Source organism: Rhopalosiphum maidis, chromosome 1 (genome assembly GCF_003676215.2).
Source record: "Rhopalosiphum maidis isolate BTI-1 chromosome 1, ASM367621v3, whole genome shotgun sequence".
Taxonomy (NCBI): Eukaryota; Metazoa; Arthropoda; class Insecta; order Hemiptera; family Aphididae; genus Rhopalosiphum; species Rhopalosiphum maidis.
In genome coordinates, this window is record NC_040877.1 from 90836895 (window position 1) to 90850846 (window position 13952).

Sequence of the window (13952 nt, forward strand, 5' to 3'; positions counted from 1 at the left end):
TTCACTCTTCGCAAATATATAATTTTCGTTGACGAACGAAGCGTCAAATGTATTTGTTTTTAGTTTTAGTATTGAAACTCGAAATAATAAACTTTAAAGAGTACCGTCGTGATAACTATGACACCTTACATGCGTAGACAGACGTATGGTTGCGAAACAAAAATCTACCGAACATAACAAAATTTTTTCGCCCACAAGCGTTCAATTTTAAATATCGAGCTGTGTTATTGTAGTGTCTACTGTCTAACCAATAAAATAGTAAAAATTATTATTGCATTGTATATTGTATCGTTGACTTACTGCAAAACATACAGCCCTCGCTGCTTTGTAAGTATGGAAACTGGATTTTGGACGTGTTTTGTCATTTTTCCACGTAAACAAACAATGATAATAATAATACTGTACTATTATAAAAAAAATAATAATAATACAAGATTTTGTTATAATAATACTACTACACGTTTCGATAGAACCAAGATTTGCATGCTGCGGGCGTTATAAATAGAAATTTTTTTTTACCGTATTCTCGTATTTTTACGGCCGCATTATCATAATAATAATAAAAATAATATGTAACGTACAAACCCACAAAACCGGACGGAGATATATCCACAGTGGAAGGAAATAAATATTAACGGAAACGGCAATAATAGTATTATAGTCAGTTGAAAATTATTTCAGTTTTTATTATTATTATAACGATATTCATTTTTTCTTCAATCCCCCGGTTAATTCGTTTGCGGGGACCTATACCTATATAGCCGACCATCAAGTGTGCGTGCGCTTGATCACATTGGTATGGTGGTGGTTGGAAAGGGGTGGGTCTGGGGTTGTAAGAACTTTATCGTTCAAAAACAATACTTTACGATGGCAACATAGTTACAGGGACAATAATATTATAACAGAAATGACGACAAAGATAATAATAATAATGATAATAACGGGTGGTGTTATTATCAGTAGTTGGTAAAGGTAAGCCTAAATTATATTATGTAGAAAATATGATTTATACCATTTTTATTTTCACATACGAAGAACCGCACAATAACACTGTTGTCACATACGTATTATTTGCAGCAACCTATTTCGCGTTTTCGTGTCAGTTGCACGCTACCCTAACCACTCTGTGAATTCACGGGTAAACAATAATTATAAAATATATTACAATACTGACATATGGCACACGAACATTGACGTATAAACAGCGAATCGTGCTTATTAATATTACTTTTAATTGTATAACATTATGATCTTTATTATTATTATTACTGTTGTTGTTTTTGTTGTTGGTTGTTATTGTTATTGTTGTCATTGCCGTCACCATTGTAATCAAAATTGAATTTTGAAAAAACATCGATAATCAGATTCCCGAGTCTTTAGACTATTGCATATAATAGTATAATACGATTACGCGAAAATTTACGTGAAAAAAATAAGACATACTTTTTTATAATAAAAAAACGAAAAAAAATCCACAACCTTCTTGACTTTAAATATAAGAAAAACATCCCATTCTGTATAATCTTACGTAAAAACACACATGTATTTGCGGATGCATATTCGATTTGTTCCTGGAAATTCACAGTCATTATTTACACTTATTTTCTATATTATTATTAAACATGCACAAACAGCAAGTTGTTTCAAAAATAAAAATGTGTATATTTATACATAAATCAAAAAAAAACTACTTGCGACTCTTTTCCTATTACTGCACTGCGAAAACTTTTTATGTTTCCACCGGTTAAACACGTTTAAGTAAATTACGTATTAAATCTGATGAATAAATCATTTTTTTTTCAATTGCTGTATTTAATAGATTATTTTGATTTTATCACCAGATTACTGTCGATAATTTTACTAAACAATGTTAACCCTTAAAACACGAAATAGATCGCATTAAGATTTTTCCTTGCTTCTCGTTGCATAATAAAATTTGAATTTATTATATGTTTTAGTTGAATCTTTCGTTTAATATTTAATAAAGATGCATATTAACAACAACAAAAATTTAAAACAAATTAGAAAAATTCGAACGTTATTTAAACTACCTATATAATATAAAATAAATGATGATAACATTGCAATATTATTAGAAAATATTTGCTATAATTTATAAAATTATAATAATATTTCAATAAGGATTACATTTATTTATGTTTATCCAGCAAAGGTATCGTAATAAAATAAGTGTAGCTTGTATGAAATCGAATCAATTGTATGAAACTACCCAGTCTATACACTGAATCACAGTGGTAAAATAATTTACGCTCACTGAACTTTTTCACAAATCTGAATAGTAAGATTTAATACAAATTCGCATAAAAAACTTTTAAACCAATATAATCTAACGAAATTGAGTCAATATTTTTAAAAATATCAAAAGCCACGTTAGACATAATATATACGATACAACGATTTCAGTTCAAAATAGTTTTCCGTTTTTAATCTGACACTTGACAAAACTTTAAGCTTACAACTTAAAGGGATTAAATTACATCTAAATCACCCATACGGTTCCCACTCGTTCGATAATAGATTCCCTTTTTTATTTTACAACCGACCACTTAGGTAATTATTTCCAATTGACAGATTTATCATCCAGAACATCATAACTATGCATACGACAACAATATTTTTAACCATAAAATGCATTAAAAGGTTGGGTCGCACGAAATCTATTAGTTTTGATGACCGAAGCGATGGTTGCAGAGGCCGAAGCTTAACAGTTAATAGCTTCGAATTGTGTTGTACCGTACGAGTAGTATATGCTTCATTAGCTTTTATTTACGTCCATTGAACAACGTTTGATAATCCAATAATATCGTTTAAAGTTTATCCTGACTTGGCTTATTAGTTATCAACTAACACGAAAATATATTTACTCGCAAATGAGAAATATTGGCAGGTAATACATTTTAGGTGTAACAAAATTAACGGCAAACCTTTCTCAGTTTTGACCGTTGCACGAGAGCTTCATGAAGGGGATTATTTGAAAGATGCTTCGATTGAGGGAATGCTACTGCAATACTCACTATACATTATAATAATATAGTTTGCTCCTATTTAAATGCTTACTATATATTTCTCATATTTATGATAGGACGATAAACCTCGATTTTCCCGATACATGTAACAATTTATAAGTGTTTCGTTGAGTTTTCCACGACTGAAAGGTAATTTACGATATCAATTCATCAAACACGTTAAATTCAAAAATTTTAAAATGATTCGAAATTGGTTTCATATACTATTACTGAATAAATTCGATTTATCATACTAGTGAATTACATAGGGATTTTTTGAACAACGATTTTAACATAAATATAAATCAGCAATAAAATATACAAATATATAATATGTATACTGTTTGATTTTTGTAAAATGTTTAAATAAGATGAATAAAAGTAACTTAAAGGTTAACTAAAAATTATGTTTTGATAATAATTACAAATTCTAAATTACGAATAAATTAAATAAATAAAAATGATTCTAAGCGGAAACGATCTATCAGCTTATATCATCAAGTGAAATGTTTATTTGATATAGAAAAAAATATAAATATAATAAAATATCAAAAGTTGTTGAAGAGAAATCATTATGTTATGGGTAAATATGGAGTGTTTTAAATATTAGAAGTTGAAATACTCATAAGAAAATAATTTGGCTTTTCGGAATAATTTTTTTTTCATGTAAAGGTTAAAAAAAAATTAAAAGCCTTATATTAAATTTTTGAATCTTAAGTATTAATATTAAATGTTGATGAATTTCTAATTACAAAATACTTAACTATTTTTTTTTTAATTTTTATGAATTTTATCAAAATTCTAAATTTAAACGCTTATGAAAAAATAATGTGATTACAGATTTTCGATATCTTTTAATTGAGAAGTTACAAACCTATGTTGAGCTTTGAATTAAATTTTCAAGCATTATTACCTAACAATTCATTTTTAATCAAGATTTATAATAAATAAAAATTTCTTGTGCTTATAAATAGTCAATATGTTTTGAAAATCGTATTGTAAATGTAAAACAATAATAAAAACACTTATTAAATATTTCAAATTTGTATCAATGGTCATTCGTTATTTCGTTTTTAAATCGATTTTATCAAAAATTGTATTTGCGTACAAATTCCAATTTTTCTTTAATTTTTTTGTTTGTTTTTTCCAATCATAAAAATTAGTATTAGGAAGTTTTTAAGTTTGAATTTTCTTAAGTACAAACTAGATCCAATTAATATCCAAAACTACCCACATTTTCGATAATCAAAGCATTTCATTGACAATTTATTGTGTACTCGTACACATAAAAAAAATAGATCATGATAAATTTAATACATCCATTGCTCCGTTTAGTATCTAAAATCACATATTTATTTTACATGTACTTCCAACAAAATGCGGCATTGTGTGCGTTGCTTACCCCGAATAATGTGTCATAGTAAGTTTTGAATGTAGCCAAACTAAACATTACGTTAGTAAAAATTTGAATACACGACAATAAACTATGAAAAATACGCGGTAAACACTATATTCTGTTTTTCATTTTCATCACAAACGCTCTTACGCACTAATGCTCCACAGCATCGGTATAATATAATACAATTTCAACAATAATTTGATATTTATTATATATAGATATGTAATATATCGCGTGTGTCGATATTTTAAAATTATTTCAAAACCTTTCGTGTTTTATAAATATCCACACAGTCAGTATAATATGGTTTTCGGAGTATTTATATCGAAATGAAATATTATTTTGTTCGATTAAAAAAAATATAAATATATGAGCGCACGGAATTTGAAACTCAACGAACCGTTAAAATCAATAAAACGATTATTGTTATACAACCGCAGTAAAGCTAATATTTGAAAACGAGAAAAAAATTGTAATATGCCTTTCTGCTTCATAGACTTTTGTCCTCACACATTTATCAACCATTTATGGTGTATCCTCAAAATATCGAGTTTAATATATTATATCATATAGTAGAAACAATAATTTACTATGATCTGTTTTTTATCAAATGCAGACAGAACACGTATATTATTGTGTATATCACTATTACATTATTCAATTGAAAATTAAATTTACTGTCGTCCATAATTTGGTGTTTTATAAATATGACAATTTACATCCCACACGAGACTTACTACCTTAATATTAAACTAGATCCTAATTTCTTACCATATTATTATTTGTAGGTATAAATGACAAGTAATTACATAATTTTAAATGTATATCTTGTACAGTAAAACTATATAATGCATGCAACAAAAGTTCAATAATGCACCATTTGTAATATAAAAATACATATATTTCCAAGTGTAGTTTTAGATTTGTTTAAAAACGAACATTCTGAAACAGACCATTTCGCAAAAGGATTTAATTACTTTTTGTTTTTTTTATAATTAATTTTAAGTTAAAAACAATTGTTTTTGTTTATCAATACCGGTTTTAAATTGCAATCAAAATACTTATCTACACACGTATAATACCTAATAAAGGTTAATTTTAATATAATTCTATTATTGAAAATTATCATTCAATGAAGAAATAATGTTTTTCTTTAGTGGTGCCAACAGCCGTTTTCTGTAACGTGCGATCATAGTATTAAAAAAAAAAAAATATATCAATAAATTCTTTTCAATCTCCTTCACTGACTCAAAAAATACAGAAGTAATCACGTAAAAAACAAATACTGCAGTAACAAAAAAAAATATTTTTTGCATAGTCTTAATAAAATTCTATTGTCTACAACGATTATCAGAAAAGTATTATATCATAAACAAAAAAAAACGTATTCGTCTAAACGGTTTTGATAGATAAATGTTTGAAATAATAATAATAGTTTGGTAAAATAAAAAATAATACTCTATATAATAATGACTATAAACGAGAAGTGCATTAGTTGCAATTTTAATAGCCTGGATAGGCAGGGTTGAATGTGCATATGACAAACGCACAAACACGAACACCCTCTGACCGTATAGCTTGCTGGTGATATTATGCTCCCTTGGACGATTTTGGTTTCTTTTGAAGCTAGCTTAGCATATATAATCTAACAGACCAAGTGCACTTGAAATGGATATTATTCCTGTCAAGGGAACGTAGTTGGATAGCTGCCAAATAATGTTTTTCGTTTGGACACACAAAGCGTTTCATCGAGAAAATGTAATATACATTCTGTACTGAACGGCCGTTAATAAATCACTGAACATTTACCAGCACTTTTTCTCATATTTAAATGGCATTTTAATGGACAGCGAAGAGAATTTTACGTCAAGAAGGTTTTTTTGGATATAATCCGATTTCAGGTAAAAAAAAAAAAATTAATTAACAAAAAAATGGCGATTTCCAGAACTGATTTAAGTTTGTACGTATAATACTGTTCATAATACAGTAATTATAGGTTAAGTGGTTAAAAATATGTTTTCAAAAATAATTTGATAAGCCGTACAATAGTTGAAACTATTTTTTTAAAACAAAATAACAATATGGTAGTGAATAATAGTTTTAAATTGCTTTGAAGTACCTAACACAAATTAATTGATTGTACTTACTATACTTATAAAAGTAAAAATCCATTTAATTACAATTTTATGTTGGTGCTTTATGACTTATATTGCCTTGATTTAAAAGTGATTTATCAAAAATATTAACTGTATTAAATATACATTTGGATAAAAGATTAATATACTCACTTGATATTGAAAGAAAATGTGGTGAAAAAAAATCAAACGGATAATTCGTCGGAAAGTTTGAACTTATCCCAACAGTTAAGAATCAGCAAAAGGAAAACGTGGTCAGAACTTACAAATGAAACAAATAATAGATAGGATAAGTTTAATTGATGGCCAAATAGTATAAACATAGTTTAAAAAAAAAACTTGGTGGAACAATAAATTAACAATATCAATGTTTCAGTAAAATAGTTCACAAAAAAAAAAAAAAAAATATCGACATTAAAATATCTTTATAACAGTTAACAATAAGGTAAAATACATTTTCTATAAAATACGTAGTCTCAATCAACCTTTAAATAATAGTTTTTAACGTATAATGTTACAATGTTCGAATCACATAATAACAAACATTTTATAATTTATGTGTGGCATCGTAATAACTTCCCGGGTATTTGATTCAAGAATTATCTATAAACTACATAACAATAATGATCATATTATTATTATAATAAATAGTATTGACAATACAAATCTGAGGAAGGTAATAATATTATTAATATGCAAAGAGTTTATGAAATTAATATGACATTTAAGTTGACTCTTTTGCTGTAATTACTGAGAAAATCTAATTTTGCTACAGGATTTTCACGAAGGCAGCGTCAGCAAGTAAGCAAGTTACATCATATACTATAATTTAATGTCAACAGTGCGCTACTCAACACGGTGATAATAAATAGGTATGCTGTGATATAAATTATTTTTAATGGGCGCATTAAGTTTTTATAGAACTGTTATGAAACGTGTATTACTTTGTTTACATTGATTATGAAAAATGAAAAAAAAATTACCGTGTAATGTATATTTTGATTGATGAATATACGATGCATAAAAATGTATATTAATTTTAAATTTTAACAAAACAATCTGCACAGTAATCTGATTCAGTCTCAAAGTTATTCAAAGCGATGTTCTTTATATACAGACAGAAAAAACTCATTTTCCTTTAATGTTATAGAACAATTAAAACTAAATTATTATTTTTTTGTGAAGTTTATACTAAAATCCTACATAGTACCTACATATTTTAAGTTTTGTTTCTCCTGTAAAACCATTAACAATTAAAAACAAAAATACATAAAATATACAACACAATTATTCTATTCAGGTTTACTTGTAACGAAGTGTATCCATTATACTTTGTATTCAAAAGGCGATATTCATTTAAAAATACTTACATGCGTTATTTATTTCGGTATCTTACGAAGGAAATAAGTTTCTCAATCAGTATTACCTTTTAAGTCATTCTCTTAGAAAAATTACTCAATATTTTTATATATTTATGTGTGTTGTAGTATGTCGACGACGACGTATACGAATTATAGCCATCCAAAATGATGGATCTCGAAATCCGATATGGGATAATCGTGGAGCTCGAACGAGATTGGACAGATTAAAAAATTCCATAGAGATTTGCGTGGTAATGGTGTAGGCGTAGAAGTGGTGACGAGGGTGTGTGTATGTGTGTGTGTGTGTGTGTTAGTGGTGAAGAGGGAATGAAAGTGGTAGTAGTGATGGTATTTGGATGCAAAAAGAATGTGGCGGGAGAGGTTAGTGGAGCAGAGAAAAACCGTGAAATATGGCCGTGCACGGTTTATTGGATTGACCGGAATGAGAGAGACGCGGGGTCATCCATCACCCAGAACAGTCTCCTCCATTTCCCGTACTCCCAGTATATTTATATGTATGTATACAATATATATATATATATAGAGAGAGAGGGGTAAAAAGAGAGAGAGAGAGCACAGAGAGGGTGAAAATATTAAACTCGTGGAAATATAATATAAAAACACGGGATCGCGGATGAGCAGGGTAGTGAGAGATAGTGACGAAGAGAAAGAGAGAGAGTAAAATTTTGAGAGAAAAGTTTAACTTTCATTAATGCATATATATATATTTAGTACATATAGGTATAATAATAATTTATTTATTATAGGTGTACTTATATAATACTTTATTCGTGACAATATAATATCTCCGTGGCCAAATAAATTTTGGTTTCGACGAAACGTCTATATGACAAGCAATATATTTTAAGTCAGGCCTTGGTGCAGAAAAACCTATCATTGAAACTTAAACTACTGGTAAATTTTGTGAAACAAATTTTAAGTTTAGTTTTCGGGTTCAATATTTTTCCTTCCTTAAGATTCGCTCTCGGAACTGTTATACTTCTTGCCGGAGGCTTTTAACCACCGTGTGAAATTTTTTTTATTTTGACGTAGGGAGTCACATCAAATATTCTCCATCGTAATTCAATCGCTAGAGATACGAAGCATGTGAGTGAGGGGTAAATGATAGAAAAGTGTTGAAGAGAGAGATAGAGTGAGATTGAATGGTTAAGAGACGGAAAAAGAGACGGAGTGGGGGGGGTCTCATAGTATTAGCATCGAAGGGGATCACATTCGTCGCATAATGGTGTTTTTCATCCCGCACGACTTTTATGGTTTATTTAAATTTTCCACTTCACCCTAAACCATAGTTTTATTTTTTTTCGTTCGTATTTTACATAAAATAGAAAATAAACAAAGTTTGTTTTAAAAATCACTTTGATGAACGCACATTAAAACGCAAACATTACTACAGGGGTCTTCTGTCGTCCCAGCTTATATTAGGTATATGCAATTTTTACGACCGCCGCAACGCAAACATCGATTACCAAAACCGCGGGGAAAAAGATACGAGAACACTTTTTTTTTTTTCATTATAATGATACTATTCTTACTCGCATAAAATAATATCAACCTTGTAACTATCCACAATATCATACGAAATACATGCATTTGGTTGTAAAGTGAATGTATCGTTAATTTGAGTTTTATTTAATTCATTTTTAAGATAATATTTATTTTTATATATATATATGTATATGATATGTAATAAACTTAAAATAAAAGTTGAAATTCTCAACTACACTAATATCGTAACACTAACTGTAATTTTTCAACCATATCTTTTTTTTTCATTTAGTATTATGTATTAATACATTTTTGTTTGGTTAATTTGTTATTATATCAATATCTAGACTAACAATGTTTATTTAAATATTTTTGACATATTTTTTTTGTTAACTACTGTTAAATTTGATGTAATTCATGAAATAGGTCATTATTAGATACTATTATAGTATTATGTATACAATACTATAACATACTTTTATGTTTACTACGGATATTATTCATGTTATACTCTATGTATTAGGTAATATCGTTTATTTTTTTACTAATGATACAACTATTTATTTTTGACGATTTTTATTAACATTATTGTTGAAACTTTTTATTATTAATGGTAACGACACAATAATGGATAGTTTTTATTTATACCGTCACTTTTCAATATAAAATACTATTATTGAATACTGTTACGGTCATAACAAAGTATCATAATATATAATTTAAATGAATAGACCTACTAATATAATTTACCTTAACATTGTTTTAGAGTATAATAGAATAAACAAATTCCTTAGAATATATAAGCCATGCTTGAACTTTATAAACAGTCTTTGGAAACAAAGCGTGTTTATTTATATTATAAATTTTATAATATTCATTTCAACTGACCTTGAGGAGGTTGAGCAGTTTTAAAGAATTTCAAATATGTATAGGAATTTAATTGTCTGTAAATTTTAGATGATTGAATTACTAATTGGCCATTGGCAACGCAGTGGTGCTAAAGTTTCACTTTAATGTCGTTAATGTCAATATACTGTGTAACGTACTATAAATGTTCCAAATAATTAAAAGTGAAAAAACGAATAAAATCTTTTATCGGAGACTCAATTGTCGATAGTTCAATAAAAAACGTGACACTTTACTTTTGTGAACTGATGACGATTGACAGGAAAGAAACCCTCTAAAAGGAAATATAAAATAAACTTTACGTTTCCTAATGACGCATTTCTGAGTTTCAAGTATAATGATTCAAAATGTACAAACGTTTATCGGATTTAGATTTTTTTTTCAATCTGAATAATTTAATAATAAAGTATAAGGTATATAGTTGGACTTTTATGCATACAAAGTTATTGTAATTTATTTTTTGATAAGCGTCATTATTTACGTCCTTAGCATAATATCCTTCTTTGCCATCGATTTATTCGATAATAACGTATTTTAAATTTTATACTAATTGTATAATGTGTATTAAATGTTCATGTTTTATTATGTCCACAAATTATGCAAAAGTCACCCTCAAATTTTCGAGTAAAGATATTTATACTCTGTGATTAGTTTTTTCGAAACCTTGAATTATAATTATGTTTACTCAATTAAAAATTTATCTTCCGATTGATGTTTAAAATAAGTCTTTAATAATATTTTTAAATAATTAGTTATTTTAAATAAATTTATTTTTAAATCACAATATATTTATAGCTGTAAAGACGAATACTAAATTAAAAACATTCTTATAATAGTATGTTCAGTACATTTTTATAATTATAAAAATAATGTAGCTAGGCCAATAAAATTCGAAGTTAAAAGTTATGGCTATTGAAAAGTCACTTAGACTTAGCATTTTACTGGTGAATAAATGGTAAAATAATTGCAGGTCAAGCGTAAAAATGAAGTGTTCACGTGTGAGTGTGTAGTTTATTACCTATAAAACTGTAATAATAAATATAAATGTATTTTTGAACCATACGAACAAAACAATTCTACGAGTAGATAATAAATAATAATTAATAATTAATAGCTATGAGATGGCCGAACAAATAATAATATTATTACACAGGAACGTTGTGTATCTATTTTGCCTATCTAAGCTGCCGTTTTATAAGAATTTCAATTTCACTTTGAAATACATTGAATATAATTTTTCAAAAAAAAAAGGAAAATAAACCATTAAATTAAGAATTATATTATGCATGAAAATAAAATTATGTAGAAACTCACCTGAATAAATTCAACTGAAAGTTAAAATTTAGTACATGTTTTTGTCAACACCATATATGAAATCTGAAACAAATAATAAAAACTTGTAAAAAATAGGTAAAACTTATTTAATAAAAACAGGTAAGTTCTTTTACAAATAATATTAAATAACAAGAATAGCTGCTGACGGCAAGGCTAACTATAAATATAACAAATAAATGTTTGACGCCAGTGGTTTGTTAGAATTTTTGCAGTTCACGTACGATTTTTTATGAATGCCACGCAGAAAAAAGAAAAGTAAATAAAATATACGACCAAAGGAGAGGACGGATAAAAACGATTATGCCTATTGTGAGACTTGAATGTACACAATACGGTCAAGAAGTTTACCGCATTTCCAGCTCAATGGCATTTGGTCTTTTTTTGTCCATCCACATTTTAAAGTTTTGATACGACAACGTTGTGACGATCGAAATTTGTATTTAACGATTTTCTTTTCTCGAATTAATGCAAAAAACCCCATATACCTGTGGTTTTTTTATATGGGTTAACCTATTGAAAATACAGAAAAATCAATTGTAGTTCTTACAATTAAAGAGCTAAATGGGAAGCTTATTGAAAAGAAATATAAAAAAAAAAAAATTTCTCTTCGTGATATTTTTATGTAAATTCCCTAAATTCTACAGATTTATACATTTATATTATATGTATTTTTTTTCAGATAGGTAGTTGAATATAAATTTAACTTGCATTATATTTTGTTTCAAGAAGAATACCATAATATGACAATAATATTAGTCTTGATCGGTTGAATTTCGAGCAACTATATAATAACATAATATAATACAGTAATGTTAACACCTCATCAACAGAAATCTTATCCCAAAGGATTCTACATACGATACAATGCGTGTAAAGTTAATTTTATTTATAATGCGCACTCCATATACTAAGGGTATTTCCCTAGTGGCCGTTATAAACGACGAGATACTTAAAAAAAAAAACTATAAGAAAAACAAATGATAGTCAGTACCTTATTACTATAGTCAGAGACAAGAGTATTTTAACATGATTAAATTTTACGTATATCTACAACAACAAATTAAAATATAACGAATGGAAATATAATATAGTAAATATAAGGGACAATATAATTAATTTAGAAATATTTTCTAGCATAAAAACGTGCACACGCAATTGGGAATTGCATTTCCAAAGAACGTGTAGTCGTTTTTCATGCTCATGAGGGATTTGCGTTTTTTAACCAATCATAACGAAATAAAAGTTTCAGCAACCTAACAAGTTGAGAAAAAAAGTATTATCATAATATTCAGAGAATTAAGTTAAAAGCGTGTTACTTTTTCAACGAAAACATCCATTTAGCTTACATTATTTATGCAGATAATTTATTCAGCTGTTCAAATAAGTTTGTAAAGTTTTAACAACTCGATGTAAAAATAAAAAGAGGAAATAAAAGAAAATCACGCTACGCAGACCTTAAAAGGATTTTACTGCACACCTTTGGCCGTGTGCGAAAATATTATAATCTAACCGTTTTCTTTATTATTATTATTATTTTTTTTTTTTTACCAATGTATGTGCAGTAATAATTTTGTGTGGATACATCATTACCACTGATTCTTTGTTTTGAAATTTTAATCCATGTAATACGAATTGAATAATGCTTTTTCAATATTTATCGAATTAGCATTATGCAAAGTGTTTCACTGATTGTATCCCATGCAGTTGTGCATAATTTAATAAATAGGTGCGCAACGTGGATGATTTTATATCTAATGAGTTATCTCGAGTATGTTTCGCAGTAGTAGACATTTACAAATCTATTATTTTGTATACACACGGTTATATAAGTTATGATATATAGATATATAATTTGTTCTACATTATTATTATTTATTTTTCGTGATATACATACACATTGATTCAGCATTACGTATACAATTTAAATTAATTATTTCAGCTGTACGTGAAATACGTAAAAAAAACCAAACAGTAAAATCTCTTCTTGTTTAATTAAAAACAAATAAGTCGCAATAAAAACAACTTTGTGATCGACCTTTTACTTGTAAGTTCACCAGCCTTTCTTCTTATTTTTAAATTGCTTCTACTTGGCAAACTAATTTTTATAGTAGGTTTCACTTGAATAAATTAATATTTTAAACACATTTCTGTTTGGGCTTAATTATTTTAGACTCTGAGTATAAAAATTTTGGTTTTACAATTATGTGTTTTTTTCTGTAGACGAGAAACATTAATTAGGCTTTAATCTTCAACTTTGAGGTTGGTTACCGGTAGTAAATCGTAT

The 13952-nt window shown here is 27.4% G+C and overlaps 1 protein-coding gene across 1 annotated transcript in view; it reads right to left on the bottom strand.

The window, feature by feature from the left end:
• The window catches only part of LOC113555021 (semaphorin-2A), a 345931-nt gene that overhangs the window by 263354 nt on the left and 68625 nt on the right, over positions 1-13952 (bottom strand). The window contains exon 3 of the mRNA XM_026959297.1: positions 11648-11710. The gene's annotated coding sequence lies outside the window, so the exon portion shown is untranslated. The remainder of the gene's footprint in view (positions 1-11647; positions 11711-13952) is intronic.